Below are 22,782 nucleotides of genomic sequence, written 5' to 3' on the forward strand. Positions count from 1 at the left end.
ACCCTATTCCACGGGGTGGCGAGTGGGTTTCGTAAGGACCATATCCTGCTGTCCTGGGAGAACACCTGTTACAGTAAGCAACTCTGCTTTCTCCCAGGACAAGCAAGATGGTAGTCCTTACATGTGGGTAATTAGCAAGCTACAGGCTGACTCATATTTAATTTGGACCAACAGCATACAACTTGTGCAACAGGCACAACTGGTGTACTGTTGGGAAAATGAGGCAGCCTGAAATCACGGCAGATAGATGTGGAAGGAGTTGGGATTATACTGGAAATAAGTTCAAGACTGATTGGCCTAAGGCAGAGTCTTGACATCCTTCCTTGTCCAGGCAGTAATGAGCTGCAAATGTGTGAAGAGAGCTCCATGTTGCGGCTTTACAGATCTCAGCAATGGGTACTGAAAGATAGTGTGCTACGGACGTTGCCATGGCTCATACTGAGTGTGCCTCCACTTATCCCTGAATAGGAAGGCTTGCTTTCTCATAGCAGAATTCGATACAGTCTGCTAGCCAGTTGGAGAGAGTTTGTTTGCCCACTGCAACTCCCGGTTTGTTTTTATCGAAAGAAACGAAGAGTTGGGTGGATTTCCTATGGACTGCAGTGCGGTCTAGGTAAAATGCAAGTGCACGTTTACAATCCAAGGTGTGTAAAACTCTTTCGCCCTGGTGAGAGTGAGGCCTTGGGAAAAAGGTGGGCAAGTAAATCTATGGATCTGGGATGACTGATTCAAGTGAAAGTCGGTTACCACCTTGGGAAGGAATTTAGGGAGAGTACGGAGGACCACTTGGTCATGGAGGAACCTTGTATAAGGTGAGTATATGACAAGGGCTTGTAACTCACTGACCCTTTGAGCAAATGTAATGGCTACTAGGAAAAGAACTTTCCATGTAAGAAATTTATCATCACAGGAGTGCAAAGGCTCAAACTGGGAACGCATGAGTCTTGTAAGTACTATGTTTAGGTCCCATTCGGTAACTGGTGGCCGTAGAGGGGGCTTAAGTTGTAGTAGGCCTCTCATAAACCAACTCACAAGGGGTTGCTCCATTATTGGGGCATCCTCTACTCTCTTGTGGTATGTTGAGATGGCACTGAGGTTTTCTCTTACCAAGGAAGTCTGAGACCAGAGTCTGAAAGGAGCCAGAGATAGTCAGAGATGGAGTGGGGAAGGAAAAGGGGTCAATACCTTTTTGCGTGCACCACGTAGTAAATCTATTCCACTTAGAAAGATAGGATTTTCGTGTGGAAGGTTTTTGTGAAGCTACAAGCACTTGAGAGACCTTAGTTGAAAGATTGAGCGGTTGTAGGATCAGGCTTTCAACATCTAGGCTGTGAGGGATAGGGTCTGAAGGATTGGGTGGTGTAACATGCCCTGGTTCTGAGTTATGAGATTGGTTCTCGGATGGAGAGGTCGAGAAGCATGGGAAACCATACTTGTCGATGCCAGTACGGGGCTATGAGTATCATTGATTCTTTGTCCTGTTGTAGCTTCACGAGAGTTTTGACTATCAGTGGTATCGGAAGATACGCGTATAGGAGGCCTGCGTTCCAGGGGCGAGCGAAGGCGTCCATGGCTAACGTGTTTTGTTGCCTGTGCAGGGAGCAGAATCTGTCCACTTTGTGATTTAGTTCGGATGTAAAGAGGTCGATGGTTGGTTGACCCCAGCGTTGGGAAGATTTTGCTCACTACACCGGGATCCAGAGACCACTCGTGGGGATGGAAACATCGACTGAGATGATCTGCTACTATGTTCTGTATGCCTGCCAGATAAGTGGCCCGGAGATGCATGGAGTGTGCAAGGGCCCAGGCCCAGATCTGCGCAGCTTCTTGGAAAAGGAGGTAAGAGCCTGTGCCTCCCTGTTTGTTCAAGTACCACATTGCAACTGTGAGGTCTGTCTGTATGAGAACAGTCTTGTGTGAAAGGCAGTCCTGGAACGCATATAGAGCATAACATATGGCTCATAGCTCTAGGGAGTTGATCTGAAACTTTGCTATGAGCTGTGTCCAAGTTCCTTGAGTTTGAAGGTTGTTCACCTGAGCTCCCCACAACCCAAGTTGGATGCGTCGGTAGTTAAGGTCACTCGAGAAACTGGTTGCTGGAAGTGTAGACCTGTCTGCAAGTTGACTTTGTCCACCAGAGAAGTGACAGACGCAGCTGGTCGGTTACATGGCTCTGGGATGAAAGAGGTTGAGTGACTTGGTACCACTGAGATTTCAAAGTCCATTGAGTTATTCTCATGGCTAACCTGGCCATAGGAGTGACGTGTACCATGGAAGCCATGTGGCCCAGCAACGTGAGGAATTGATGGGCTGAGGCTGTTTTGTATGTGCGCAGAGATGCAGCCAACTTGGAGAGTATGTCTGCGTGGTCGTTGGGCAGGAAGGCTTTTATGACTGTGGTGTCCAAATCTGCTCCGATGAAGGTAAGGAGGTGAGATGGAGTCAGGTGGGATTTCTGGTAATTGATCAGAAATCCTAGCAAGTGTAGAAGATTCATAGTGAGCTTTAGCTTGGACAGACTCTTTATTAGCCAGTCGTCCAGGTAAGGAAACACATGTACTGTGTTTCTGCGTAGATGTGCAGCAGCCAGTGCTAGCCACTTTGTAAACACTCGAGGCGCTGAGGCCAGACCGAATGGCAGAAATCAGTATTGAAAATGCTTGTGACCCACTATGAAGCGCAGGTTTTTGCGGTGATGTGGGAACATGGTGATAAGTGCGTAGGAGTCCTGAAGGTCCATAGAATAGAGCCAATCTCCTTGTTGTAGTAGGGGAGGCATGGTGCCGAGAGATACCATCCTGAGTTTTTCTTTTTGGAGAAATTTGTTGAAATTGCGGAGGTCTAGGATGGGGCGGAGACTGCCCGATTTTTTTGGAATCAGAAAATAACATGAGTAGAACCCTCTACCCCTCTTTTTCAGGGGGACAGCTTCTACGGCCCTGGTTCGCAGAAGGGTGGAAAGTTCTGACTCTAGAAGCAATGTGTGGTCTTTTTGGGCCCACAGTGGACTGGGTGGAGAGTCCGGGGGTACTGTGAGGAAGTTTAAACGGTAAACCTGGGCTATGATGGATATTACCCATTGACCTGCTGTTATGCGGCGCCAGTTGTTTTTGAAGTGGCGCAATCGGCCTCCTACAGGTATTTCTGGGTTTGGGTTCATGGACTAGTGTCTGCTGTTCTCTGGAAACGCATCAAAATCCGGAGGCTGGACTAGTTTGTTGGGCTGGTTGTGCTCTGGGTGCTTTGGGCTGGTGTGTATGTCCCCTCTGAGGGGCTCTGGCTGGTCTTGCTCTAGATGCAGAAGGATAATATTTGCGTGATCGATAGAATGGTCTTCTGGGGTCCCTTCTCATGCTTTTGCGGGATGAGGAGGGAGAGTCCATCGTGACTGTAGACAATTGACGAAGGGTCTCGTGGTGGTCTTTCAACTGAGTCACTGCGTCTTGTATTTTATCACCAAAGAGATTGTCTCCAATGCACGGGAGATCAGCAAGCTTGTCTTGGACCTCAGGTCTTAAATCAGAAGCTTTCAGCCAGGCCCATCTTCTAGCACTGATTCCTGTTGCTGACAACCGGGAAGCAGTCTCAAAGGAGTCATATGCCACTCTTACTTCACTCTTCCCTGCTTCGAGGCCCTTATGGATAATGGCAGTCAGGCTTTCCTGTTGTTGTTAAGGCAAGGAGTCTGCAAAATCTTGGACCTGTTTCCAAAGGTTTCTCTGGTACTGGGTCATATATAGCTGGTAGGCGGCTATACGGGATACCAACATAGAGCCTTGGAAGATTTTTCGACCCAGTCCATCTAAGAACTTCTGGTCCTTACTTACCAGGAGGAGCTGAGGAATGCGGACGTAATCGTTTTGCCTTTTTCTGTGCAGATTCCATCACAATAGATTGATGAGGCAGTTGTGGTTTTTGAAAGCCTGGGGAGCATGTTGAACTAGATATGTTGCATCTGTTTTCCTGTTGACTGGTGGGACAGTGCCAGGATGCTCCCATAGGCGGTATAGGAGATACAACAGGACTTCATGCATTGGAATGGCCATAATTTCCTTGGCGGCATCAACAAACTGCAGAACCTCTAAGTCTTGTGATGGGTGTCCTCCTCCGTCACTAGGTTGAAGGGGATGGTTTCGGTCATTTCCTTGATAAAGTTGGCGAAGGAAAGGTCAGGAGGAGACCGCCGTCTTTCCTCTGGAGGAGAAGGCTCTGAGAGCAAGTCCTCTGATATAGAGGTACCTGTATCCACATCCTCCCATGGGTCATAGGAAGTCTCATGTCGAGATCCAGAAGGAGGGAGAATGTCCAACATTCCAGGGCGTGTGGGCATCGATGGAGGCTTTGATGGAGGGTGTATTGGCATCGATGGAGGCTTCGATAGAATCAATGGCAGAGGGGAACGGTGGACGATTAGGTCCCGAGAGTCCCGATGGACCTGGACGCGGTTCCAGCATCGATGGGCCTGGAGCTGGAGTCGGACTGGAAGTAGTGTCGTCTTCCTCAGAGGAGCCTGGAATGGGTATCGGGAGCTGCGGAGGTCTCGATGGCCAACTCGGTGCCGATGGAACGGGCTGAGTCGGAAAAGCACCGATGAGGGTATCAAGTCGGTCCAGTAGCGGTGCAAATATCAATGGTTCCGGGGTCGGTGCCAGAGTGAGGGCCGGCATCGCTGGCGGTTACAGGTTCCGAAAGGCATAGAGGACTGCCTGGCAGACAAGGATGTCCAGTTCCTCCCTGAAAGCTGGTGTGGATAGCGCAGCTACAGGGGGAGGCAGGCTAGGCGTTAGTGACTCTTCCACAGGAGTTTGTGGAGGCACAGTACCCGGCACCAATGTCGGTGAGGAATGTCTCGGGGGCAGAGGAGGATGGGGTCTCCTCTGCCCAGGCCCTCTTCGAAGGCGGCTTGATGGCCATCGATGTCGCTGTGATGTCGGTGCCGGCACTGGGAGTGGAATCACGGCGGTGGCAGCTTCCCTTGGTGCTCGGTCTGGTCTTTCCCCGGCACCGAGGATGACACTATTGATGCCCTGGAAGGTGTCGGTGATGGATGGTTACCATCTCCCTGCTACTCCTGGCGAGACTCGTCGGTGGAAGGACCTTTACTCGCCGGTGGTGACTGTGCAGAAGTCGATGGAGTTAAATCTGATTTGAAGAGTGTCTCCATCTTATCCAGACGGGCATGTCTGCCTTTTGGAGTCATTTGGGCACAATCGGGACACTGGATGGACATCGTGTGACGAGTCCAGGCACAGAACACACATAGTGTGAGGGTCCGTGATGGACATTGTTCGCGGACACTCTGGGCATTTTCTGAACTCGGTCGCCATGCTGATAAAAAGGGCACGAAACAATCTGTGGCCTGTGGGAACCGACTGGAGACACGGGAAAAGTACTCACCAAGCGTCGGAGGGAACGAAGCGGGATGGGAGACCCCTGTTAGGGAACTTTTAAAGAAGTAAAACTTCAAGTTTTTCCGTGAGGAAAAATAGGTGAGAGAAATCTCACAGAGCTCCTAACCCGCGAGGCAAACTGCAGCGTGGAAAAAGAGAGACTGAAGGGAGACCCCTGTGGCCACAGGGATTATGGCATGCTGGGCATGCTCAGTGTGCCAAAGTTCTAGAAAGTTTGACAAAAGTGTTCTGTGACAGGGCTCCGTCTGATGATGGCACCCACATGTGAGGAATACCATCCTGCTTGTCCTGGGAGAAAAAGCAGAGTTGCTTACCTATAACGGATGTTCTCTGAGGACAGCAAGATGTTAGTCATCACATAGGTGACATCAGATGGAGCCCTGATGCGGAAACATGTCAGTTTCTAGAACTTTGACTAGGCACACTGAGCATGCCCAGCATGCCCTAATCCATGCGTCCATGCGGGTTCCCCTTTTTTCAGTCTCTAACATAGAATTATGTTTAAAAATAAAAAAATAAGAGAAATCCAACTCTGGTGGGTTTCATAAGGACTAACATCCTGATGTCCTTGGAGAACACTTGCTACAGGTAAGCAACTCGGCTTTCTTGGAGGACAAGCAGGATCGTAGTCCTCACACATGGGTGAATCCCTAGCTAAGGGCTGCTCCCCAACACAAAAGGGGACAAGATACCCAACCAAGTGCCAACGGGCACAACACCACCAGTGCTGTTGGTAACAGAAGGGGAGACAGCTTGAAGCCAAACAATGGGCCCTAGGCAGGAGAGTTGGGTTCCATGCCTCAAACTGGTTCCGTAGGACAGACTGGTTGAACCTACTGTGGCGTTGGCCATCCCTATCCAGACCGTAATGAGATGTGAATGCGTGGAGAGAACTTCATGTCGCAGCCTTGCAGATCTCCTCCACAGAAACTGCTTGCTAGTGGGCCATCGATGCTGCCATGGCTCCAGCAGAATGAGCCTCGACATAACCCGCAACATGCAGTCCCGCCTAAGCATAACAGAAGGAGATGCAATCTGCTAGCCAAGTGGATAGTGTCTGTTTAGCAACGACAATGCCCAACCTATTCTTGTCAAAAGAAATAAAAAGTTGAGTGGACTAGCTATGGGCTTCTATCTGCTCCAGACAGAAGGCTAAGGTTCGCTTGCAGTCCAAACTGTGCAATGCTTGTTCACCTTTGTGCGAATGGGGCCTGGGAAAGAAAATTGGCAGGACAATTGACTGGTTATGATCGAAATCCATCACCACCTTAGGCAGGAACTTCGGCTGTGTTCACAAGCCCACACTGTCATGACAAAACTTAGTATAAGGTGGATAAGTCACTAAGGCCTGGAGCTCGCTGACCCTGCATGTTGAAGTGACCAACACCAAAAATATGACCATCCAGGTCAAGTACTTCAGGTTACATGTGTGTAGCAGCAGCTCAAAAGGAACTTTCATCAGCTGAGCAAACACCAAATTGAGATCCCAAGACAGAGCGGGAGGCTTTAGGGGCGCTTCAATTGAAACAGGCCCTGCATGAAACGTAAAACTATAGGTTGTACAGAGATGGGCGTATCATTTACACCTTCTTGGTATGCGCCAACTGCATGGAAATGAACTCTAAAGGAGTTGGTCTTTAAGCCAGCCTTTGAAAGGTTTAGGAGGTAGTCAAGCAGTATTTGTGTGTGGCAGATTGGATCTAGGGCCTTCTGCTCACACCACATGGAAAACTTCCTCCACTTCAGTCTGCAGGACTTCTAGTGGAAAGCTTTCTAGAAGTCACCAGGACCCGAGACACATCCTTTGAAAGATCAAGTGGCTGTAGGATTAACCTCTCAACATCCAGGCTGTGAGCATGACCCCATGACCCAGTCAAAACCTTGTCCCCGAAGTTGACTGAGGAGCCGGCTGGGGCTTAGGGGCTCTCTGCTGCCTAGGACGGCCACGGGAGCCCTGATGGTGTTGATGGAAGTGAGGGGTCTGTGGATAGTACTTCCTTTGGTGAAAGACTTCCTTGACCCTGGTCTTGCTGGCCCTCCTAGAAAAGGAGGACAGGTCCAAAGTACTGGCGGAGAGCTATTGGAGGGTTTCATGGTGATCATGAAGTTAGGCCACAGTCTCCCTAACCCTATCTCAGAAGAGATTCTCTCCAGTACACGGCACATAAGCGAGTCACTCCTATACCTCTGGTTGGAGATTTGAGGCCCGCAGCAATGCCATTCTGTTGATGCCGATTCCCACTGCAGAGACTCTCGATGCTGTCTCAAAAGCATTGTAGGTCGCATGGACTTTATATTTTCCACACTCCAGGCCCTTATGCACCAACATCGTGAGGGAGTCCTGCTGCAGTTGAAACAGCTGCTCAGTTACCACCTTCACTGCTTCCAGATGTTTCACAAGGGAGGAGAGCTCCATTTGTAGTACCTCCTGATGCACCATGGACCCTCAAAATGGGCACGGAGGGCAATTTGGCAGGACACCCAACAGATTTAATTGGTACCCCTGTTGGGTGATGGATAGAATCCACTGGTCGAGGTTATACTGGGTTATTGGTTCACAAGGAAGTGCAACCTGCCCTCGACTGGAGGGTCCTTCGCCCTGGGTATGGTCAAATGGCTTATGCTCCCTACAGCACTGCCAAAACCCAATCCCCGAAGTTGACTGAGAAGCTGGCTGGGGCTTGAGAGCTCTCTGCAGCCTGGGACAGCCACAGGAGCTCTGATGGTGTGGATGGGATCGAGGAGGCGGAGGATAGTACTTCCTTTTTGCCCCGGCCTTGACAGCCTCCTAGAGGAGGAGGACGGGTCCAGAGTACTGGCAGAGAGTTGTTTGAGAGTTTCATGATGGCCTTGGAGCATCCCTCATCCTATCTCCGAAGACTTTTTCACCAGTGCACGGCATTTCAGTGAGTCACTCTTGTATCTCTAGTTGGAGATTCGAGGCCCGCAGCAATGCCATTTTGCGGGCACCGATTCCCATTGCAGAGACTCTCGATGCTGTCTTAATATCATAGGTCACATAGATCTTGTGTTTTCTGCACTCCAGGCCCTTATGCATCAGCAACATGAGTGTCTCCTGCTGCTGTCGAAGCAGCTGCTCAGTCACTTCCAGCACCTGCTTTCAGATGTCCTGCAAGTACTGGCTCATATAGAACTGACAGGCAGCAATGCAGGCAATGAGCATGGTGCCTTGAAATACCTTCCTCACAAGAATGTCCATCACTCTCTAGTCTTTCCCCATGGACACCAAAGGAGTCCAAGAGTGCTTGGCCTTCTTGAGGGCGGATTTGACCACCACCAACTGGTGGGGCAGCTGATGCTTATCGAATCCGGCAGCCTTCTGGATGAGATAAGACACAGTCTGCCTTATTAATGGGAGGCACTGAGAGGGGGTATTCCCATATCTTCAGCAGCAATTTCTAATGATCTCGTGCACCAGGACTGCCACAATATTCTTAGGAGGCTTCACGGGGCCGTTTGTCCCTCCCCCTGCCTGACGTCAGTGCTCCCACCTCACGAGCCATCTGGGAGAGGTTTTTAGGAATGCTGTGCCACCGCTTGCGGCATTCCACTGCAGCACGCTTAAGGGACATGCCCCTTAGTGAGACCCTTTCAGTTTCATTGGGAGTTTTAGATATCTTTGTATATCTTTGCATTTTTTGTACATTCTCTTTATTGTGGGTGGTACTTTATTTCAATATGTGTTTGGGACTGCTGTCTATCCCTTGGGTTAGTGGGAAGGGGAAATATAGAGGGAATGCTTGCATTAAGGTGAGAAGTCGCAGGGAGGGTGGATGGTTTAAAAATGTGGCATGTACACACTCAGAGTTTGTTCAATAAGAGGGAAGATATGAGAGAGGCTAAGTGATTGTTATTGAACACTAGATCGGTAGGAAATAAGCCTATTTTAGTATATGATTTAATAGAGACAGAGGGGGTAGATTCTGTGTTTTTTACAACGTGGTTAAGTGAGAATTCTGTTGCCCTTTTTCCGCTGCTCTGCCCGATGGAGTTTAATATTATATTTGATCAAAGAAGGGTGGGGCGGGGGGGTGGGGGGGTGAGGTAGCTGGTCTATTGAACAGGGGAAATATCAGTTGGGGTAACTTTTGTTATATTTACCCCCAGGAGCAATTTCAGGTAAGATTCAGGAAGTGTCTGAGCTTATTGGGGCCATGACACTCCATTTTTCTAAGCTTGTCATAGTAGGTTAATCTTCATGTTGAAGATAAATCTTGTAGGGTGGTTCAAGATTTCTTGAATTTATTAGTTTCTTTTGGGTTGACCAAATTGGTAGATTTTCCTATGCATCGATAGGGTCATACCTTATATTTAATAGTTGCCCCCACGGGAATGGTAGAAGCTGGGAATTTGAGAATCTTGTATGAGAGAGGTGCCTTGGGTCTGATCCTCATTTGATCTGTTTCTCCCTTGAGGTTTTAGGATTTGGTCAGGGTCAGCGGGTTAGGGGTAGAAAAATAGTATAAGGGGTAATAGATGTGGGTCAGAAACGCATGGCCAATTGCATGGTAAACGGTATGCTCTGCATCGGCCTGATTGTGTCCGAGTTAGGAGGAAATGAGGGTGGTAGGAAAGATATGGATTTGGTTCTGACAGAGTTAGATGGCAATAGATACAGAATAGAATTGCTCCAATTTGAAGGGTGGGCATTCTTGAGTTGCAGAATGTGTTGCAAAATTGTAAAGTTACCACTTATGAGTTATACCCATGATCAAATCAATACCAGAAAATTTGTTGTCCAGATTGCAGTTGACAGTCGATTTATCTTTGGAGGAGGTTTGTTTGCCAAAAGTGTTGAAACAGTCAATATTAAAATGGGTTTCCTTCGATAATTTGAACTGTGCCAGTTATCGTCTTATTTCTAACTGTCCTTTTTTGGCCAAAGTATTAGAAGGAAGGTTTATAGTACTGAAACGGTAATGGCATCTATACAAGATGTGTTACTGAAATATAAAGACAAGGGAGTATCTGTGGTGATGATTTTGTTAGACTTGTCCAGTGCTTTTGATTTGGTTGATCATAATTTGCTTTTGGCGCAGTGTAAGTTAGGTTTTGGGGCAAGGTTTGGGATTGGCTATCCTCTTTCTTGGCAGGACGTTTCTCCATGGTACATGTAAAGGGGGGGGGGGGGGGGTTTGTCTCTTCAAAACCTTTTTTTTTCCCCAAAATACTTTTTATTTCTGAGACAGGCAACAAGAACAATATCAAATGCGGTCACAACAGTTCGAGACAAGATAGGACAAAATACAAAACTTCAGAGATATGGAATTACTTGATGCATCCCTCCTTTTCCAAGTGCTTCTATGAACCCCCACCCTCCCAGTTCCCTTTACTAAGCAGACACCAACAACCAAGGCCATCAGACTCACTACCCATGCATCTCACTCACATCAACAAACATTCATCACCACCCCTCCCACCCTCCCCTCTGTATGATATAAGGCAAATACACAAACTATAATAGGAGAACACAGTATTATGTCCATGAAGGTGAGTAACCAAGGGCTATCAGATGACTCTGAATGTCTGTTGGCAATAAGGTGTAGCAAACAGCCCATATATTGCAGTATTCCTTACTCATCTTTCGACGCCCTTCTTTGAGGTTCAGCCACCATCTGCATACCAGCAGCGAGCCGATGGTGCCAGGCAACCAACGACAGTGTAGTTAAGGGTTCGATCCAGTGGTCCAAAATTGTTCAACAGGCAAATAGGATAGCTATTTGGCCAAACCTATCCTTCGAGAGGGAATAGCGCTGTAACAAGCCTTTCAATCCGGACAACAATAACGTGCCCGCCGTTGGAAGCCGAATTGCCATACATCGAGAAATAAACTCCAACATTGCATCCCAATACACCTTCAAACTTGTGCATGTGAACAGGCAATGAAATAAAGTTCCAGCTGCTTGATTACATTTAATACAAATCATAGAAGGCAACCGGCCCATTTTAAAGTGAACGTTGTCGCAGATAGCGTGATGCAGTATCCTAAACTGCAACTCCCGAAGGGTAGGATCAGGAACATGAGTGTACATGGACTTGAAACACGCAAGTTTTTTTATGTTCTCTGTATTTGACTATGGAAATATTTTTCCTGCTTTATGTAAACCGGTATGATTTGCATTTTAATGTAAGAATGTCGGTATATAAAAATTATAAATAAATAAATAAATAAATAAATAAGTCAAAGCACGGCGTGACATCCTCTATCCCTGCTGAAGTCCAGTAGGATGCTCACTGATGGAAGGTGATGTCCACATTAAATTGTCAAATGACTGAAGAGTGGGGTGGTCAGAGTCATACAGATGATAAATGAAGGGTATCCCCTGTGTCCTCCAAGTAGCAAAGATGCCTCCGAACTCTTGGCCAGGCACAAAATCTTTATTTCCCAGCAGCGGAAGCAAAAGGGAGAATGTCCCAGGCAGGCCTTCTTGGGAGCGAAGCCAGGCCCAGGCCTTACGACATGGAGTAATAAAGTGTTTGGGAATGTCCAAAGTCTGTAAAGTCTGCGGGCGCGCCTGTATAAGGAACAGGGAAGCCTAAGGCACCATCATACAAAGCAAGAGGCCATCTTCTCAATAAGCATATGTGCCAGTCAGCCACTCCTCCACGAAACGTAACTGACATGCTACATTATATATTCGAAAATCAGGGAGCCCCAGCCTTTCAGCTTCCGAGACGTTCTGAAGCGTAGAATAGTTTATGTGCGCCCAGCACCGAGCCCATAGAAACGTTTGAAAAATCGAGCGAACCACATCAGGCCTTTATGGGACAACCAGCAGGGAAGCATATGTAGCTTATATAACAGTTTGGGGGCTATAACCATCTTTAACAGCACCCCTCGCCCAAAAAGAGACAAAGGGAGCAATTGCCTTAATGTCCAACGTTTGCCGTACATTGAGGGCATAAAGATCTTTCAATGCGCGGGGCACCCAGATCCTCAGGTATTTTAATTTCCCTGGGGCCCATATGAAGGGGAATTCTCCCTGCCAAGTATTTGGCAGCTGCGGGTCAAAGGTCAAGGCTTCCGATTAGAAAAATTGATGTGAAGGCCTGCAATTTCATGAAAATGAGTAAAGGTTCGGATGATCACCGGGACACTATGGCGCAGCCTCCCTACAAACAGCAAGAGGTCATCGGCAAACAGAGCAAGCTTCAGCTGGCGACCACCAATATTAAGCCCCCAAAAGTCAGGATCCAGACGCACCTTTGTAGCCAGAGGTTCTAGGGCAAGAACAAAAAGGAGAGGAGATAGTGGGCAGCCCTGATGGATCCCACAGTGCAGAGAAAAGGGGGCAGACAGGGACCCATTAATCAAAAGCCTGGCACTCGGGTTACTATACAAAACCTTTAACCAAGTAACAAAGTGGCCAGAAAACCCGCAGCCCTGCAATACCCAAAAGAGATAATCCCAGGACAGGGAGTCAAAAGCTTTTTCCGCATCCAGACTAAGAATGAGAGCTTCTGTTTGTGGGTGATAGCTCAAAGCTGCTATCAGCCGGCGCACATTCTTTACCCCCTGACGCCCCTTGACAAATCCTGTCTGGTCAGGATGTATCAAAGAAGGCAAAAAGAGTACTAAGGCGAGCCGCCAGGACAGCTGACTGTATCTTTAGATCAACATTTAGGAGGGATATGGGACGATAGGAGCCCACCCTCCTGAGGATCTTTCCCCTTTTTGGGGATAAGAACTATGGTGGACCTATTTTCTAGGGGATTTATGAAGGTCTCCTCACGGAGAGTGTTAATATATGACGCCAGGGTAGGCAGCAAAGGGAATCACAATATCTTATAAAATCCGGAACTGAGACCATCAGGCCCCGCTGCCTTCCCAAGCTATAGGCCCTGGATAATAGCGTAGATTTCACTATCTTTTATTATGGAGTTCAGCGCCTCTAATCTGTCCGCAGAAATTGAAGGCCAGGGGAGGTCATGAAAAAAAACAGGACACAATTGCAGGGTCACTTGGTTTACTGCTATAAAGAGTACAATAGTATTCAAGAAAATGTTCAGTAATCTCGTCCCAGGAGGACTGGCACATTCCCCCCCCCCCCCCCCCCCGTCCTCTGATGCTCGTGATAACAGATTTGGGATCCCGGGCCTGCACTAAATTAGCCAACATCTTACTCGGGTGGGAACCAAAATTTATATAGTCTATATTTGTAGTATCGTAATGATTTTGATGCCCTTTGGTGTAAGAGCATGTTCACAGTTTCCCTAACTCTGTTCATCTCACTTTTAGTGGAGTCTGACATGTTTTGAATGTGGCATGATTGGGCAGCTCTCAACTTGGTGGTAAGGAGCAATATCTCCGCATTGTGTTTAGCCACATACGCGATAATATCCCCCCATAACACCACCTTCCCGGCCTCCCATAAAATTCGTGGGGTGACTTCTGATGTGGAATTAAACAGACTATATTCTTCCCAGCGTCCCTTTAAGTATGTTTGAAAAGTCTTATCTAGGATAAGATCAGGTGACATATGCCTCGAGGCAGTGGCTGGAGAACCTCTGCCAAGTTCCATAGTAATCAAAACTGGGGCATGGTCAGATACAGAAATGGTGCCAATAGTGGCTGTTTTAACAAGATGAAACACTTCTACTGCTTTGGCACTTTTTTTTGGGGGGGGGGGGGGGGGGGGGGGGGAGAGAGAGTATGTGAGAGTATGTAACTGTGTGAGTAAGCATGAGAAAATTGTGAGAAAATGTGTGCAAGATTGAACATTTGTGTGTCAGCACGTGAGAAAGTGTGTGTGTGTCTGAGCATCTGTGTGTCAGTGAGCATCAGACAAAGTGTATGAGACTGAGCATTTGTGTCAGTGAGTGCCTGAAAAAGTGTGTGAGACTGAGGATTTGTGTGTCAACATGTGAGAAAGTGTCAGTCAGTGTGTAAGACTGTGTGCGTATGGTCTCTAGGGTGTGCTCTGCTTCTTAGTTATTCAGGAAAATTGTGGAATTTATGTTAAGAGATATTTTGGCTCCAGGTCACATAATGGATCTCTCAAGGGTCAGCTTGCCATGCTTATGGGAGCTGTTGAACATGTGCTGCATAGAAAGTAGACAAGGGTATCGGGCATATAACCCATGGGCCTATTTTGAAAAAATCCCCCGGGCTGATATTTAGTCCCGTCCCCCCATTATTAACATACAGTCTGGCAAATCCAGTAATTTACCCATGAGCGTGGTAAAAAAAAACTATGTTGGTAGTCATTAGGGGCATATATGTTGCAGAATGCGTACTTCTGCTGGTGCAGTTGCCCTAAAACAATAACATAGCATCTGTCTGCATCCTGCCAGAGCTGTTCCAACTGAAATGGCAACTGCTTATGAAATATTGCCACCCCCCGCCTCCTAGCCGAATAAGAAGAAGAGTAACACTGACCCACCTAGTCCCTTTTTAATTTTGCATGCTCTGTAGCAGACAGGTGTGTTTCTTGAAGAAATACCACTTGGGAGTGAAGCCTCTGGAAGAGCTTAAGAAGCTTTTTCCTTTTAATGGGGGAGGCGATAACATTAGCATTTAGTGAATTCATTTTTACAGTAGCCATAGCAGCCAGGCAGCTATCTCATAAGTAAGAGTACTCCCACATTCCCTCATCTCATAGCTCCCAAGCCTGGGTCATGAGAACCATTCAATGAATCCCTTGTTAAGCACACTAATACTGACAAGCATATACTGTGTCTCCAAATCTCGAGGGACCCCCCCCCCCCCCCTTATCCCCCTTTCCCTCCACATCCCATTCGCACCCAGACATACCACTAACCCCTGAAACTGCATACACCCACACTCCAAGAGGCACAGAGAAACCACCTGGTGTGGAGACTCCCCCCTGACCCCCCTTTCCATCTGTTAAGATGAGTACAGAAATTACATTTGTGCCACTGCACCCCTTACACTACAAATAAGCAGCCTAACCACTGCCAAAAAACCTGAAATTAAACAAATGGCCTGTAAGGCAATACAAGGGCAGACCCACAGATAAGGACATAACACAGAGATCGATAACCTTATTAAACCCAGTATGAGAAATTAGCTTGAAAAGCCAAAGTTTTGCAAATAACAGTAATCATTAACAGCAAAAACAATCCCTGAGCAGCACCCTTCAGCGTCCTAAGTATACGAATAGTGCACGAATCCTGAGCTGCCAAGGCTGCCTATTACAAGCTCAATCAAACTCAAACAAGCAGAGAAGCCCATCAGGTGCTCTTTGCAGGCTCCAGAGAGGACAGAAAACCCGCAGCTTCTTCCTTGGTAGAAAAGAAAAGTGTTTTATTATTGTGGTGCACCCGCAGTTTAGCTGGAAACAGGAGTGCAAACGAGATACCACGGTGATGAAGCTCAGTGCACGCTGGTGACATGGCTTTACGCTGGGCAGCTACTGCAGCAGAAAAATCGTTAAACAGCAAAATCTTTTTCCCCTGGTACGCCAAACTCGGCCTCTGCCGGTACGCCCGCATAAGCTGCATTTTATGGGACCAGTTCAGGATCTGGACCATGACTGGACGGGGTCGACTATTAGCCTCACGCTGAGGGCCCACCCTGTGAGCCCCCTCACAGCAAAGTTGGTGTGCTGGCAGGGTTAGCCCCAGATTGCCAGGCAGCCAATTCTCCACAAAATCATACAGCTTCTTCTCAGTCACAGATTCTAGCAATCCCACAATTTTTATGTTATTCCGCCGATTATGATTTTCTTGGTCCTCTAGCCTTTCTACCAACACCATCTGCTGCTCCCTTAGCTCAAGTACTTGTCTGCTGGTAGTAGTTAGCTGGTCCTCTTGGTCAGACACGTGGAGCTCCACCTGATCCAGCCGCTTAGACTGTCTGCAGCTTGAGAAGCCTGCCATCTAAAGCTGAGGAAACGCTGGCAGAGATTTGCTGCAGCACTTCTGACGATACTGTGGCAAGCTGAGCTGCAGGCTCCAATCCGGCCTCCATCCTGGATGCCTGGGTGCAGCGTGGTTTGCTGTGCCTGGCATTTCTCTGGCACATAGCACTGCATCTGAGCCTTAAAACGGCCCAAAACGCAGCATTTCAGGAGCCCACACCTTGGGCTATCAGGAGCTGCGGAGATGGCCTGAAATTGCCCCGATTAAATGGAGGATTGGCAGCGATTGAGTTGGGGGGGGGGGGGAGGGGTGTGGAGCTTCAGAGTTAAGCTCCCAGCCCCGATGATGTCATCCCAGAAGTCCTCTTCAAAACCTTATAGGCTAGATTGTGGGGTTCCACAAGGATCTCCTTTGTCCCCACTGTTTAATATTTTTTTTGCAGCCATTGGGATCGTTTATCCGGAAAGCCGGGTTTGAAGGTTACATCTATTCTGATGATGTGCAATTACTGTTTCCAGTTCAGGATGATTTACCGGCTTCTGTGAACAAAATTACGGGTAGGTTAAATAAAATCCTGGATTGATTTGCAAAAGCTTTTAGTGAATGTACATAAAACAGAATGGTTGTGTGTGGGGCATGAAGTAATATTGAAGGAACTTAACAGTTTGAGGATTGGTGAGGCTGTTATTGAAAGAAGTCAGAAAGTAAGGAATTTAGGTGTTTTAAATTATGAAACTCTGACCGTGGAGTCCTATATTTGTTCGATGGTTCAAAAAGAGTGGCTTCGACTTAGAACAATTAAGACAACTTCAAACTTTTTTTTTTTTTTTAAAGAGGTTTCGGGCATTGGTCTATCCGGATCTAGCTTATTGTAATGTGGTATTGGTGGGCCTTCCTAAAAAGAGTTTACGTTTACAGGTGATACAGAATATTGCAGCTCATTTGATTTTTGGCCTCCCACATAGGATGAGTGCTACATCGCTATTAAGACATCTTCATTGTTTACCGATTGAAAAGCGAGCTAATTTTAAACTCATGACCTTGATGAGTAAGGCATTGAACGGAGGGGGTGCATGTTATCTTTAGGACAAGATTAAGGGTTATGTTCCCACTCATAATCTTCGCTCAAAATTAGCAGCGCGGATGTTAGTTCCCTCAAGACAGGATATACATAAAGTCTCAATTAGAAAACAGATGTTCTCAGTTAGTGGCCCAAAGTTGTGTAACTCATCTCTATTGGAGGTGAGATCCCATAAGAGGAGGTCTGGGGCCGTCCCCAGACGGATCGTGTTCCGCCTGGATAGTTCCCACAAAAGCGGGAACCAGACTTGCCTCGGCCAAAGCGGGGCAACAAGGATTATGGACTCCTGGTTCTGTCAAAGCTTGAGGAGAGTCTTCATCTCTAATGGAAGAGGCGGATAGGCATACAGGAGGCCTGTCCCCCAGTGGACGGCAAAGGTGTCCGTAAGCGGCACGGAACTTGTGTATTGCTAGGGAAGGCAAACAGGTCCACATCCGGGGAAGATCCAGTCCGCCACCTCCTGTTTCAGGGACCACGCATTGGGCCGGAAGGAGCGACCCAGTCTATCTGCCAGGGTATTTTCTGCGCTCAAGTACACAGCCCAGAGAAACATCCTCTGTGCCAGCGTCCAGCTCCAGATTTGCACTGCCTCCTGGCAAAGGAGGATCTGGTACCCAGTTTGATGACATACCACAAAGCCACCTGGTTGTCTGACTGAACAAGGATGATCTTGTTGGCCAAGAGATCCCAGAAGGCCCATAGAGCATACCGGATCGCCCTCAATTCCAAGAGATTGATCGGAAACTGAGCCTCCTGCACGGTCCAGAGGCCACCGTCATAAGCCCCCCAGGTAGGATGCATCCGTGGCAAACACAACCTGTCCACCATGACATGTACGGTCGCAGCTATGTGTCCTAGAAGCTGCAGCATAGGCCACGCTAATACCAACCGGCACTGCTGAATCTCCTCTGCCAGGGAAACCAGTGCAAGCACCATGTCGTGCGGCAGGAAGGCTGCTGCCTGTGTTGCATCCAGCACAGCTCCAATGAAAGCCAACCATGACAGACGGATGGAGATTTGACTTCAGGTATTTGATTAAAAACCCTAGGTGCTTCAAGACGTGAATGGTGTTGTGAAACGCCCGCAGTGCTCTGGCCTGTCTCTCACTCTTGACCAGCCAGTCGTCCAGATATGGAAACACCTGGACCCCTAAGCTGGCACTTCGTGAAGACCAGAGGTGCAGAGGCGAAGGCGAATGGAAGCACGTGGTATTGAAAATGCTGGAGCCCAATCACAAAGTGAAGATACCACCTGTGAATGGGGAGAATCGCAATGTAGGTGTACACGTCCTTTAGGTCGAGGGAGCAAAGCCAGTCCCCCCTTTGCAACAGCGGAATTATGGTGCCCAAGGATACCATCTTGAACTTTTCCCTTTTTAGGAATCTGTTCAAAGCCCGCAAATCCAGAATGGGACAGAGGCCTCCTGTTTTCTTTGGAATCAGGAAGTAGCAGGAGTAAAACCCTCAGGAGCAGCAGGGTCGGGGAACAAATTCTACTGTTCTAGCCATTAGAAGGGCCAAGAGACCTCCTCTTGAAGTAGTTCTGGATGTGAGACGGGACCCCACTGCAGCCACGGGGAAAATCTTGTGGAGTCTCCACGAGATTCAGCCCATAGCCGCGATGCAAAGAAGCAGAGCCGATCCCCGACCGGCGGGTCCCCAAGCATCGGCAGAGGCAACTGGCCTATGCCCCCTCACTGCCAGTCAAAACCCCATAGCAGGGCTGGCCTGGGGGGCTGACTGTGGGCAGGGGCCCAGCTATTGTTGGGATCTGCCCCTAGCACTCACCTGCTGCGGTCTGGAGCGGGGGGCTGGTGGGAAATATTTCTTTGCTCTATAGAAAGATATCCTCAGCCCTATCCAGGATGACCTTTTGGAAGAAGCCAGTGAGGCTGAGGCGCCGGTGGACAAATGCTGAAGGGTCTCATGGCAGTCCTTCAGCTGTGCAACCGCTTCCTTGCACTTGTCACCAGTGCAAAGCAAGTCAGCCACTGTCTGTCCTGCACTTCAGGATGAAGGTCCCAAAGCCAGGCCAGACCGCAGGCAGAGATACCAACCATTGCTACACGCCCCACCATCTCAAAGACTTCGTAGGTAGCACGCACCTCTTGCTTACCACATTCAAGGCCCTGCTGGATGAGCGCCATGAGCGCCGCCTGAGGCTGCTGGGGCAGGCTGTCCGCCACCTCCTGGACTTGTTTCCAGAGGTTGGCGGTGTATTGGGTCATAGAAACATAGAAATGACGGCAGAAGACGACCAAACGGCCCATCCAGTCTGCCCAGCAAGCCACGCAGTTCATCCATTTATTTCTTTCTTTATTTTTTTTCCCACCCTTTTTCTCCCTCCACCCTTTTTCTCCCTCCCACCCATCCCTATTGGCTTCCAGCACCCTCCGGCCCCAACTCCCTTCCACCCCTCCTCCATGCAGAGAGCAGCGCTGTATCCGCATCCCAGTGAACATCCAGCTCAAACAGGGGTAGCAACCGCCGCAACAAGCAGGCCACACCCCTGCCCCATACTCCTACCCACCCCTGCTTTGTTTGTTTGTTTCTTGTTTTAGTTTTTTTTGGAGATGGCAGCCCTCCGTGAAGGCGGAACACCAACCACTGGCCACTGGCATCCCGCTCCGTGAATGCCTCTGTGGCTACTGCCGCTCCGTGCAGTGTTTTGCTGCCTGAAGGTGGAACCCCAACTACCGGCCACTGGCATCCCGCTCCATGAATGCCTCTGTGGCTACTGCCGCTCCGTGCAGTGTTTTGCTGCCTGAAGGTGGAACCCCAACTACTGGCCACTGGCATCCCGCTCCATGAATGCCTCTGTGGCTACTGCCGCTCCGTGCAGTGTTTTGCTGCCTGAAGGTGGAACACCAACTACTGGCCACTGGCATCCCGCTCCGTGAATGCCTCTGTGGCTACTGTCGCTCCGTGCAGTGTTTTGCTGCCTGAAGGTGGAACACCAACTACTGGCCACTGGCATCCCGCTCCGTGAATGTCTCTGTGGCTACTGCCACTCCGTGCAGTGTTTTGCTGCCTCCACTTTATTTACGCCCACTAGACTTGATGGATCCACAGTGTTTATCCCACGCCCCTTTGAAGTCCTTCACAGTTTTAGACTTCACCACTTCCTCCGGAAGGGCATTCCAGGCATCCACCACCCTTTCTGTGAAGAAATACTTCCTGACATTGGTTCTTAGTCTTCCTCCCCGGAGCCTCAGCTCGTGACCTCTGGTTCTGCTGATTTTTTTCCTACGGAAAAGGTTTGTCGTTGTCTTTGGATCATTAAAGTTTTTTTAAGTATCTGAAAGTCTGAATCATATCACCCCTGCTCCTCCTTTCCTCCAGGGTGTACATATTTAGATTCTTCAATCTCTCCTCGTACGTCATCCGATGAAGATCCTCCACACCTTCCTGGTCGCCCTTCTCTGTACCGCTTCCATCTTGTCTTTGTCTCTTTGTAGATACGGTCTCCAGAACTGAACACAGTACTCCAGGTGAGGCCTCACCAAGGACCTGTACAAGGGAATAATCACTTCCCTTTTCTTACTCGAGATTCCTCTCTCTATGCAGCTCAGCATTCTTCTGGCTTTTGCTATCGCCTTGTCGCATTGTTTCGCAGACTTCATATCATTAGACACTATCACCCCAAGGTCCCTCTCCTGCTCCGTGCACATCAGCCTTTCCCCCCCCATCGAATACAGTTCATTCGGATTTCCACTCCCCATATGCATGACTTTGCACTTCTTGGCATTGAATCTCAGCTGGCATATCTTTGACCACTCTTCCAGTTTCCTTAGATCCCGTCTCATTCTCTCCACTCCTTCCGGCGAGTCCACTCTGTTGCAGATCTTAGTGTCATCCGCAAAAAGACATACCTTACCTTCTATCCGTCCGCAATGTCGCTCACAAAGATATTGAACAGGACCGGTCCCAACACCGATCCTTGCGGTACACCACTTAAAACCGCTCTCTCTTCAGAGAAGGTTCCATTTACCATCACACATTGTCTTCTGTCCGTCAACCAATTTGCAATCCAGGTCACCACCTCGGCACTCACTCCTAAGCTTCTCGTTTTATTCACCAGTCTCCTGTGCGGAACCGTATCAAAAGCTTTGCTGAAATCCAAGTATATGACATCGAGTGCTCTTCCTTGATCCAATTCCTTGGTTACCCAGTCAAAAAAGTCAATCAGATTTGTCTGACAGGATCTTCCCCTGGTGAATACATGTTGCCTCTGGTCCATCAATTCTCCGGACTGTAGATAGTTCACTATTCTCTCTTTCAGCAGTGATTCCATTACTTTTCCCACCACCGAAGTGAGGCTAACCGGTCTGTAGTTGCCAGCCTCCTCCCTGTTCCCACTCTTGTGAAGCGGGACCACCACCGCTCTTCTCCAATCACTCGGCACCACTCCCGTTTCTAGGGATCTATTGAACAGGTCACAAAGCGGACCCGCCAGAACATCTCTGAGCTCCCTCAATATCCTTGGATGAATCCCATCAGGCCCCATGGCTTTGTCCACTTTCAGGTTCTTTAGCTCTTCCCACACATTTTCTACTGTAAAAGGATTTTCATCTATTCCACTTCCCTCCAGTTTCTTGTTGTGTAGAGATGGTCCTTCTCCAGGGTCTTCTTTAGTGAACACAGAGCTGAAGTATTCGTTTAATATTTCTGCCATTTCTTCGTCTCTCTCCACACATTGATCATTACCACCTTTCAATTTCACTATACCACTATGGACCTTTCTCTTTTCGCTGATGTATCTGAAAAATGTTTTGTCACCATTTTTTATCTCCCTGGCAATCCTCTCTTCCGCTTGACTTTTTGCCAACTTGATTAATTTCTTCGTCTCCCTCAGTTGATACAAATATTCTTCTTTGTGCGCCTCCCTTTGGGATCTTTTATATTTCTTGAATGCTGTTCTTTTAGCTTTAATTTTGTCAGCCACCTCCTTTGAGAACCAGATAGGTTTCAATTTTCTTTTGCTTTTCTTTACATTTCTAACATATAGAGCAGTTGCCTTGGTGATTGCTCCTTTTAGATTGGTCCACTGCTGATCCACATCTCCAGTCTACATCTGGCATATTAAAGTCACCCACGATCACCACTTCTCCCTTCTTACCTATCTTATGGATGTCTTCAACCAGATCTCTGTCCAGCTCTTCCTTTTGGTTTGGAGGCCTGTAAACCACTCCAATATAAATGGACGCTCCGTCATCTTTTTTTAGGTCGACCCATAGAGCTTCTTCCTTACCCCAACTTCCTTGCAGCTCAGATGCTTGGATGTTGTTTCTGACATAAAGAGCCACACCTCCCCCTTTTCTATCCTCTCTGTCCTTCCTTAACAAGTTGTAGCCTGGTATTGTTGTATCCCATTCATGAGATTCTGTGAACCATGTTTCTGTGATAGCAACAATGTCCAATTCTGCCTCAGTCATTAGGGCCTGCA

At 48.2% G+C, this 22,782-nt stretch overlaps 1 protein-coding gene across 1 annotated transcript in view; it reads right to left on the reverse strand.

The window, feature by feature from the left end:
- The window catches only part of USP9X (ubiquitin specific peptidase 9 X-linked), a 723,495-nt gene that overhangs the window by 137,281 nt on the left and 563,432 nt on the right, over positions 1-22,782 (reverse strand).

The sequence above is a fragment of the Rhinatrema bivittatum genome, chromosome 5 (genome assembly GCF_901001135.1).
Source record: "Rhinatrema bivittatum chromosome 5, aRhiBiv1.1, whole genome shotgun sequence".
Taxonomy (NCBI): Eukaryota; Metazoa; Chordata; class Amphibia; order Gymnophiona; family Rhinatrematidae; genus Rhinatrema; species Rhinatrema bivittatum.